Raw genomic sequence first — 11,367 nt, 5'->3', positions numbered from 1 at the left:
GGGTGGCGCGAAGGGCGTGGCGTGGCGCAGTGCGGGCCGGGTGCGCACGCGCGTGAGAGCAATCGCGGGTGGGTGGGGTCGAGGATTGTTGAGTCAGGGCCTTTCGCGGGTGCTGTCAGAGCTGGGCCGGGAACCCTAGGCGGGGCAGCCGGGTCGTAGAGGCGGGGGCCAGTCGCGGTCGGTGGAGAGGGTTGAGGATGTGGGAGGGGTGGACGTGGCGTAAGCCGCGGGGACTGCGGGGGCGGAGTGCCTCTGGGGAGCCAGGGAGGCCTTTCCAGAGGCTCCTGGGGGAAGAAGAGGCGAAGCGAGAGTACCCGGGGAACCCTACTCCACCCCCAGCCGGAGACTGGGTTGTGCCTGCACGGACCGGAGCCCACAGTGCGAGTTGCTATAGGCCACCAACCAGGGTGGCCAACTCCTCCCGGTTTGCCCGGGATGTTCTGGTTTTGGGACCAAAGCATCCCAGGCCTCCAGCCCACTGCAGTGACCATATTATGCGCCCCCTGACCATCTTCTCCCGCAGCTTCCCTAGATTAGGCTTGGGAGGCAACAGGAGGCCTCCTGACCTTTCACACTGCCTTCGTTAATATTAAGATGAAGGCACACTCCACAACTTACTTCCGGCCAGGCCCAGACATGGCCGTCCTTTTAAGATAAAAGCTTCTATGGGAGCCTTCCTTCCTCATCAAGGTACGTAGACTACAGGAAGGTACATCTTGTTTTGTATTTTGTCCTGTAGAAGTCAGATTTCAGCCCAGTTGTGTGGGAGTGAGGATGAGCCTATGCTCATATCAGAGCTTTGAGTATAGAGACATTTGATCTGGAATTTCAACCAGCCTCTTCAACCCCAGAATTCAGAGGTTCAATCAGAACAGACATTAGCTTAAGTTTTCCCATCAGCTGTCTATCATTAAACTGGCAAAATCTAGATAATTAGAAAATATGACAGAGATGATGCAGACAGAGATGTTCAATTTTTTCCTTGTCTAATTCAAAAAGCTTCGTGGCGGAACATCTGACCCATTCAAGAGGAAGGATGAAAGCTCTACATGGGAACACGATGTGAATGGAAGAAACCTGTCATTGTGAGTCTGGCTTTTGATTAGTCATCTGATGTCTTCCCTAATGTGACGTGACTTTGAGGCCGTAAACTTCAGTGGCTAAGCTGTAGCTTCTCAGCCTGCAGTTAAATTGCAGAAATGATAGAGCTTACATTAGTTTTGTTTTTATTTGATGTTGAAGATCTTTGAGTCACATTAGAAACGATGAGTATGTTTCATGTGGCACTAATGAGTCAATTCATAATATTATTTTTTGAGACAGAGTCTCTGTTGCCCAGGCTGGAGTGCAGTGGCACGATCACGGCGCACTGCAGCCTCGACCTCCTGGACTCAGATGATCCTCCCACCTTAGCCTCCCAAGTAGCTGGGACTACAAGTGCACACCACCACGTCCGGCTAATTTTTTTGTAGATACAGGATTTTGCCATGATGCCCAGGCTGATCTCAAACTCCTAGGCTCAGGTAATCCTTCTGCGTTGGCCTCTCAGAGTGCTGGGATTATAAGCGTGAGCCACCATGCCAGGCTAATACTATTATTCCCTGAACGAAGGAAACTGGGTGTGAGGTCCTGCTCCTATGGTTACCATGAGGTTTTTTTTGTTTGTTTTGGACCCTTGCCCAGGCTGGAGCGCAGTGGCACGATCATGGCTCACTGCAACCTCAGCCTCCCTGGTAACTAGGACCACAGGTGTGCACCACTATGCCCAGGGAATTTTTAAATGTTTTGTAGAGACAGGGTCTCACCATGTTGCCCGAGCTGTTCTCAAACTCCTGGCCTCAAGCAGTCCTCCTATCCCAAAGTGCTGAAGTTACAGGCATGAGCCACCACGCCTGGCCACCACTCGTTTTTATAATGGGAGCGGGTTCCATATGAGATGGAGGAATAGATTTCATGATTTTAATTTCTTAGATCCCCAAGAAATTGATTGGACATGAGGAAACCACTCTAAGTGTGACCACTCTAAAGCATTAGCAATCAGTCATTTCATTCTAGGGAGAAATCAGAGCTGTATATGGAGGATAGGTAAAGTACCCAATATGGATGTATATTTTTATATTTGACTACTTGTGTTTTTTTGTTAGATGCAAATAGTACGGCACTCCGAACAGACACTAAAAACAGCCCTCATCTCAAAGAACCCAGTGCTTGTGTCACAGTATGAGAAATTAGATGCTGGGGAACAGCGTTTAATGAATGAAGCCTTCCAGCCAGCCAGTGATCTCTTTGGACCCATTACCTTGCATTCTCCATCAGATTGGATCACCTCCCACCCTGAGGCCCCCCAAGTCTTTGAATAGTTCTTCAGTGATCCTTACGGAAAGACACCCTCTCCAGACAAATGCAGCATTTATATACAGTCCATTGGTAAATACTGGTAATGTGCTGGTTTTGATTCGGTTTTGCAATGGCGCTGTTGTCAGAAATAGTGCGGGCTATTGGTCTGATTCAGATGGGCTGTTTTAGGATCATTTTTGATATTCATTGCAACGGTACAAGTTTTGTAGCCAAACTGACCTAGAACATTTTGTTTCTTTTTAATTCATAGCAACACCAATGAATGATAAAGGTGTATTGAAAATTTAGAGTTGGTTTTGTTTCTAATTTGAATCCTCTTACTCATAGACTGGGTAAACACTGAATAATCATCTTAAAGTCTGTTTTTAAATGTTCTTCCATATTATAGGCTCTCTAGGAAACACCAGAATTATCAGTGAAGAATATATTAAATGGCTCACGGGCTACTGTAAAGCATATTTCTATGGCTTGAGAGTAAAACTCCTAGAACCAGTTCCTGTTTCCGCAACAAAGTGTTCCTTTAGAGTCAGTGAGAACACACAAAACCTGTAAATTCATGCAGGTGAATTACACAACTTTGCAATTTGAACTGAGTAAAGGAAGCATATGTATATACTATACACTCATACATTTTTGTTTTTCTTTTTAAATAGGGGACATCCTGGAGTTCTTGAAAAAGAAGAAACCTGAAGATGCCTTGTGTGTTGTGGGAATAACAGTGATTGATCTTTACCCAAGAGACTCGTGGAATTTTGTCTCTGGACAGGCCTCTCTGACAGATGATATTCCTTTTTTTGGCATTGTTAGAAGCTTCTTTAACTTGAGAATATTTGAAGATGTTAAAAGAAGGGAAAAAAATCCAACCAAGAATCATATTGATATTTAAAACTGTATAGTATTTTCAGTGGAGACATTATGCCATAATGGGAAGTGTACTGTTGGTAGATTCTGATAATCTAGGTTCGGGTTGGCCACTCACTACGTACATGACCTTAAAGGTAACAATATCCACATCATGGAGTGATTTGGAGATAATTTATATAAACGTGCCTATACATAAAAAGTGTGTATAAACCTGGACAACATAGACCACATGCCTACAAAAAAATTAAACTAAATTAGCTGGGCATGGTGGCATGTAACCTGTAGTCCTAGCTACTCAGGAGGCTGAGGTGAGAGGATTACTTGAGCCCAGGAGGTTGAAACTGCAGTGAGCCGTGATCACACCACTGTATTCCAGCCTGAGCAATAAAGTGAGACCCTGTTTCAAAAAAAATGCATATATAGGCCTGGCACATATATAGGCATTCAGCGTAACAGCTAGTAAATGTCAGTAATTCAGTAGCAAGGTGAATTAAAGCAATTACAGTTTGAACTATCATTAATGGATGTGAAAATCTTGCTAATTGTTTTTCAGTTCTTTTCATAGTCATCTTGCATAGATAGAATAGCCGTAGACTAAGTGTATGCTTCTTTCTCATCCTACAACATTGTTTTTTGTTTTTTAATGTAAAAAGTCAAAACTTCCATCTTTGATTTGAGATACATAATAAACATTGAGTCATTAGGAACTCTGCATGGTAATATTGGGGATGGGAAAGGTTCTGGAAACAGGTCATATTTTCAACCTAATTTTTTTTTTTTCTCATCTCTCTACTTCTCTCCTCCCCTTCATTTTTGCTCTTACTTCTCTAACTTCATCCCCAATAATCCAAGACAGACGTGAAAGGAAAAAGGCCCCCGAATGGGAGTGGTTCATTAGTGTTCTGGGGCTGGGGAGTATGTACAGGGACTGTCCTGAGAGTTGATGGTCTGTCTGGATGTTACATCAGCCTTAGGATTTGTGGGGGGTCGTAAGCTTTTTGGAACAAATGTTTTACTAGAGGTGGGGGCTGTAGGGTTATAGAGCCTCTTCCCACCTATTCCTTTATTCTTTATTCTCCATTTATGTGAGATTCTTGTAGCCTGCCATGGCCCTACCAACATGTACTCTTGGAGACATGGGTCACTACTCTGTTATTGACTTTGGTGGTGTAAGGTAGCTTTTTATCATAAGTTTTCTCTTTTGTTACTAATCTGATAGAGATGGAAACATTGAAAAATAATTTTATCTACCTTTTATTTTTTTTTTGAGACAGGGGCTCCCTCTGTCACCCAGGCTGGAGTGCAGTGGTGTGACCATGGCTTACTGCAACCTCAACCTCCTAGGCTGAAGGGATCCTCCTGCCTCAGACTCCCGAGTAGCTGGGTCCACAGGACCACCACACCCAGCTATTGTATTTTATTTTTTTGTCAAGGTGGGATCTCCCTGTGTTGCCCAAGCTCATCTCGAACTCCTGGGCTCAAGCATTCCTCCTTTCTCAGCCTCCCAAAGTGCTTTGATTAAAGGTGTGAGTCACCACACCCAGCTAAAAAAATAATTTTAAAACCATATCTTCATTTATCTAGATATTGCTAGCTAATTTATCTTACATATTTGAGGAGGTTAGGAAACATTTCTCCAAACTGTTTTAATTCTTTTTTTGTAAGTTTCTTAAATATTACATGACATGAAAGATTGACATAGGAAAGTAGCAGGATTAGACAGTGACAATATCTTAACACAGTGGTCTTGTTTTCTCCAAGTTTACAAAGTTTCATATTTTTAAATTGAGAAGCACTGACTACGAAAGAAAATAATCTTCTGTTTGTAGGATTATTGGAAGAAAGAAGTGTCCTTGCTGAAAGTATTACTGTAGTGAAATATGCTCACACTTTATTGGCCAGAGGGGGTTACTTGTGATTTGTGAATAGATTTAGTGTTTTCTTAACTTCCAGAATGCTGTTTACTTTTTGAATATCAGTCCACATTTTTTGGGTAAAGGGAGGTGAGGAAGTTGTTTTTGAATCAAATTAGATTGAACAAACCTACTATGGGTTTATTTTCTCTAAAAATGTATTACTTTAAAATAAAAACTGAACAAGAGACATAAATAAAAGTGATCATGTAAACAAGTGGAATTATGAAGCAGTACCCTGTAGAGTGAGTTATGTAGCAAACCGTGCTCTCTGTGCTTGCAGAGATGGTTGATATAACTCTAAATGTAACACAGGAAGTCAGTTACAAGGGTATTTATTCTGGTCACCAGACACATAATAGAGTTGGGCTGTTCTTTAAAAAGGGGGTGGGGGTGGGGCAGGGGAAGAGGTTATTCTGTCTAAAGCCATGGTTTAAAGCATGGTCTTGAAGACATCAGGGCAGTTGTCTTCAGTCAGTGCTGCGTGAGGGAAGGCCAGCAACCCCTCCAAACGTGTAACAGATCTGTTTAGTGTGTCCTTAAAGAGTGAAATCATGACTGCCTATTGTTCATGTGATTTTTTTTTTTTTTTTTTTTGAGACAGAGTCTTGCTCTGTTGCCAGGCTAGAGTGCAGTGGTGCGATCTCAGCTCACTGCAACTGCCCCTCCTGGGTTCAAGCCATTTTCCCGCCTCAGCCTCCTGAGTAGCTGGGATTATAGGCACCTACCATCATGCCCGACTAATTTTTGTATTTTTGTAGAGACAGGGTTTCACCACCATGTTAGGCTGGTCTTGAACTCCTGACCTCAGGTGATCCCACCTGCCTCAGCCTCCCAAAGTCCTGGGATTACAAGCGTCAGCCACCAAGCCTGACCCGTGTGATTGTTTTCTATGATTCCTTTTTGAGTACTTGATTTGGAGTACTTACTACTTTCAGAAAAAGACTTCTTGTGTGGGAAAAGACTCTCTGAAACTTCAGTTTCTCAAGTATTTGACCTCAAGTCCATTAAGTTTTACAGGACAAGGCAAAGTGGATAGCCGCAAAAGATTTTGACAGGGAAATCTGGGACCAAAATCTTCCTTTTTGGTGGCAAACCATAAGTGTATCAGATTATGTGGACACAGTGACACAGAGGTGCACTCACTGGCCAGGTGGGCCAGTAGGCTCTTCTTTCTTTGATCTTTTCTTTGGTCTTTCCTCAGGGACCTTACTCTCATTCTGTCGCTGCTTGTCCTCTTTTTGTAGGTGTGGGGATATTCAGCTTTGCCAGATATGGCAGTGATTTTTATAGCATGTGCTATGAAGGCAAAGTGAAGAAGCTCAAGAAAACATCTTCAAGTGACTATTCAATTTTCGACAACTGTTATGTTCCAGAAATAACTAGTGTTTTACTACTTCGATCCTGTAAGGTAAGTTACTAAAAAAATCTGACAGGATGATTTTTTAAAAGAGAATCTTAGTTGCATGAATTGTATATTGTCAGTCTTTAAGGTAATATTATAAATGACTTTGTATTGTTTGTATAATTTTGGTGCATAGTGCTTGACTGAAATGATCAATGAAACAAGGTAAATGGATACCTTCATATTGAAATTTACAGTATCAGTGCCAGTTTTTTGTACTACTAGTTACACACAGCCTTGGCTGTACCCATGTGTTCTCTATTAGTGTAATTACTGAATTCTGGTGTGAATGGGTAGCCTACGTGTTCAAGCTACTGTGGTCATTGGGCAAAGCTGCCTTCCCCAGGCCTTTGGAGGATCTCTGCTCTGGCTTCTCTGGAAGCATGGGCCTTCCTGCCCTGGGCTCCAGGCTATCCTTGACTATAGTTATCCTGGCAGTTCCTAATCTCCCCAACTATTTGTTGGGGTTTGAGAGCTACGCCTGTTAGAACTACATTCTCTAAGTGTGTTCCATGGGTCCCCTGTGTCATTGCCACCTGATGTTCTCATTAGCATGCACATCAAGCCCCCTTTCTCCCAGACCTACTGAAATCAGCATCTCTAGGGGAAGGGCCCCAGAATCTGAATTACAACGAGTATCCTAGTCTAGATTAAGGGTTCTCAACCAGGGGTGATTTTGTCATCCAGCGAATATTAGCAATGTCTGGAGACATTTTTGATTTTCACAATCAGGGAGGAAGTTCTGTTGGCATCTAGTGGGTAGAGCCAGGGATGCTGCAAAGTATCGTGCAGGGTACAGGACAGCCTCCCACAACCTGGTATTATCGGTCCAACATGTCAGTGGTGTTGAGGTTGAGGAAGTCTATAGCAGAAAGGCAGTAAGACATTTGGGGAGATGAGGGATTATTAAGTCTTTGAAGGTCTGGACAGGGTGAAGTTTCGGTGATAATCATAAGGGAGTTGATTCCTATGTTTCTTGGAGAAGCAAGAAAAAGAAGAGACTTGTAGCTTAATGTGATGGTGGTCTTATAAAGCCTCAACATGATTGTCTTGCAGACTTTAACCCATGAGATCGGACACATATTTGGACTGCGATACTGCCAGTGGCTGGCATGCCTAATGCAAGGCTCCAACCACTTGGAAGAAGCTGACCGGTGCCCTCTGAACCTTTGTGTCCTACCTGTTTGCACAAGTTGCAGTGTGCTATTGGCTTCAGCATTGTAGAAAGTTATTAAGTAAGTTGAGGGGTGGACAGTGTAAAGAGGGAGAAGTGGTTATCTGAGTAGCAAACTGACATTTCTATTATATCCTTCTCTAGAGTTATAATTTATCAGAGGAAATTAGTGTAAAGATAAGCAGGAAGCTGTGGTTTAAAAACATGCGAAGAAATGCCCTTCTTAAAAACTTTAGCTTGCCTTTGAGTGATTTATGCTTACAGCTCTATGAGAAATAGTGGAAGAAGTTTCTCTGCTTCTATTCCATTTAGGGCAAGAGAGTTTGACTTTGCAGAACAGAATAAATATTGATATGTCTGGCAAAGTTCATTTTTTAAACCCTATAAGTGTGTGGACAGGATTTATCTTTCCAAATATAGGACAGAGGTATGATGTTCATTAGGAGGAAAAAATGATTTTCTTTAAAAAGGAAGAAGGAAAGTACCTAATCTCAGTATGTGTGTGTGTGTGCCCACACATGCCCACAAACATCAATATACATTCATGTGGCTACTCATGGGTGTGACGGTGCATTCAAGTGACTACGCAGAAATGTCTACACACGTTTTCACTAACGTATGTCTACCCATGCCTGTGTGTACACTTATGTATATACGTACATATCAAATGAATATAATGCCTTGTGGAATATTCAGCAAATTGAGAAAAAATAATATCCTATCATGCTAGAAAAAAAGTGTAAGAATGAGTGTGTTTCTTTTTCATCATTTTTCAGTGCGTATTATTGGTATGTGTATATTTGGTATGCGCCATTTCACTCAGTATATCATAAGCATTATTTCATATTCACACCATCATTATCAAATGCAGCATCTTCATGGGGTAAGATGTCACTCTATATCTAGAAGCCAATGCTCTTCTCTTGCCTGATAGTATTTTGCTGTGGTTTGTTGAAATGCTCATCTTTCCTGTTTTTCCAGGCACTGGTGAGGTGGATTGATGATGAATCTTCTGACACACCTGGAGCAACTCCAGAGCACAGTCGTGAGGATAATGGGAATTTACCGAAACCGTGGACGCCTTTAAGGAATGGAAAGAGTGGATAGTAAAATGCCTGGCTGTTCTCCAAAAATAAGGACCTTCAATTAGGAGTGATTGAAATAAATGACTACTTGCATGTTATGCTTTCATTTGGGTGGAATACCTCATCGGAATAAACTACTGATCTTGTGCTGTGTCAGAGTAACAGACTAGAACCTTCTTTCAAGTACCTGAATTGAAATGAAACTCATTTTGAATAATAAAAACTCTAGAAACTCCTTATCTTCTCATCTTGTTGGCCTGGTCTGTGGCAGCAAGCCCTTTATTTCCATTCCCCAAATATGCTTATGTCTCCCAAGAAAGCTGGGACTGGTGGTAACGAGCAAGTAAATAACTTGAAAAAGAATGGTAGATGTCCCAGGGAACCAACCAACATAATTTCCAGGGGGTGATTTTGTTTTTAGAAGAGCTGCTCTCCTCTGTTAGGCCCAGCCAAGTCACATTTTTGGACGTCCATGGGCTCTGATTATCACCACAGCCCTCCTCTTCCGTGAGCCTTCCTTACTCTCTGGAGTGCATTACCTTTTTTTCTCTTGCTGGTTGTCACCTTATTCCTATATCAGCTTTTAGTAGCTTAAAATATGACGTCTCAGGACTATTTGCAAGTGAAAATAACAATGGTACTTACACTACCACAACAATTTGGTGGTGGGAGTTCTGTTGCAGGTCTCAGGTATAACATAGTCATTTATGAGGGATCTTACAAATAGTGGTAATGGTATTTATATTTGTGAGTGTTGCCCTTTTTCTATAGATTTAGAGCAGGTTTCGGGTTTATTTCAGTAATAATGTCCTCACCTTACGTTGTGAAGTGTTTACTTGAGTCAGGGAGAGAGTTTAATGGGTTTATCTGTCGGGGTGCCATGAATGCTGATGAGGACCTGCCGAGTGTGAACATCAGCCCCATTGCTACGGGGGTGGAGGTGGAAAACCTCAGGCTTGACAAACCACCTCTGCCGCATAGATGTATTTTGGAAATCTAGAAATTACAGTGACTATGGAATGCCAGTGAGCAGACAGCATTTCCCACTTTCCTATCTTACCTTGAGGGTAAGACTTAAAGGTTTTGTTTTGTTTTTTTTTTTTTGTAATTTGAAACCTAAATTCATTGTTTGATGTACGCAATATGATGTAAGGCACATTTTACACCCCGAATCAAGGTTTCCCTTGGATTCATTCTCCTACTTGATTGAACCCATTTAAGTCATTTTAGAAAATGGTGGTTTGCTATTAAAATTAATTGGAGAGAATACTTGGTCATTCTATTAGCAAAAAGAGACTGATGGAGCATGGTGTTTTATGGATTCTGTTACAGGGCTTATTTCCTCCTTGAATAATGTACTTTAAAAATTATTATCTATTCACTTACATTTTATTTTCCTACAAGGTAAGCACGGTTTTAGTTCTGTAGATCAGCCTTCGTCACAAACTCTTTTGAACTAAGATTTGCCTAGGTGAATAAATTGGGGATGATGGTTGTCTGGAGAAGATATAAGGTCCATTTGTGAATACTCTGCACTATGAGATCAGGAGAAAAATCATCTAAGAAATCGTTCACTCTTGCTAAAAATTTTATGTGATGCATTTATTCAGCAATCAAGTGCTGTGTATAACTTGTATATATTTTTGGACAATTTCTTAGGGTTCAGCTTAAAAATATAATTTGCCTACTGCAACTGAATTTTATGTACTATGGTTAAATCTTTGTTGTTTTAAAAGATAATTTCCACTAAATAAATCCAAGCAGATTTTGTTCTGCAAATGCTGAATGAACAAAGTATTGAACTAAAAAGAGGATTAATAATTTTCTACTGTCTAAATACTCTTAGAAATCAGTTAATTTGATTCATTTATGCCATAGATCCTGATCCCGGTCACCTGTGGAGTGAGTATTTCTCCAGTCAAGAAACTTTTCAGGCCTCAGACTTTTAATGGTGAGGGTTAAATAGAAGAATTTGGCGAGGATTACCCCTCCGTTCTTGGCCAGCTTGCTTTTTGAAACACACATTCCCCTGATATGAATAATTTACATTTCAAGCCCTACGAGAGACAGAGGACAGAGGACGGCGTTGCTCCCTCTTGGGAGCGGGAGTGCTGAAATCGAAGCAGGCAGCTGCGGGACCACTATAGCCGGCCCTGCGCTCGGGCCCTTCCCGGGCAGGAAGCGCGTCGCTGTCTCCGGCTGTGCCCAGGCGGGTGCGGGCGCGCGGGCCCAGCAGCTGCGAACCGCCGACGCACCACCTGTTTCCGCGCCCGGGGACTTCCCCTGGCAGGGCTCAGAAGTGTGGGGTCGGTTGCTTGGCCTCCCTTGGCGTCAGCGACCCAGGGTAACAACCTCCACTGCCGCCCGCCGTTCGGGCCTGCATATGGAAGAGCCACGTGTGCCGCGCTCTGGGCATGGCCTTGGAAAGTCAGGACCGCGACGGCAGCAGAGCAGTGAGTGGAATCAACTCCCCAGTAGAGTATTTAAAAAGTGCTTCATTGAAGAGTTCGAATCTCAGTCACTTTCTAGATTCTGATATCTAGAGTAGCGCCGTCCAATAGAAATATA

General features: G+C 42.4%; 1 pseudogene across 1 annotated transcript; it reads left to right on the top strand.

Annotated features, from left to right (window-relative positions):
- Nucleotides 1-24: 24 nt before the first annotated feature.
- LOC105508116 lies at nucleotides 25-9,038 on the top strand (annotated as a pseudogene). The gene is made up of 7 exons (XR_001001254.1): nucleotides 25-1,085; nucleotides 2,145-2,427; nucleotides 2,747-2,920; nucleotides 3,012-3,139; nucleotides 6,382-6,546; nucleotides 7,597-7,775; nucleotides 8,696-9,038. The product of XR_001001254.1 is annotated as an archaemetzincin-2-like (transcript).
- The last annotated feature ends 2,329 nt before the right edge of the window (nucleotides 9,039-11,367 follow it).

This window comes from Colobus angolensis, unplaced genomic scaffold (assembly GCF_000951035.1).
Source record: "Colobus angolensis palliatus isolate OR3802 unplaced genomic scaffold, Cang.pa_1.0 Scaffold1, whole genome shotgun sequence".
Classification (NCBI taxonomy): domain Eukaryota; kingdom Metazoa; phylum Chordata; class Mammalia; order Primates; family Cercopithecidae; genus Colobus; species Colobus angolensis.
Note: the sequence above shows the minus strand (reverse complement) of the source record. Positions and strands in the feature narration are given on the sequence as shown.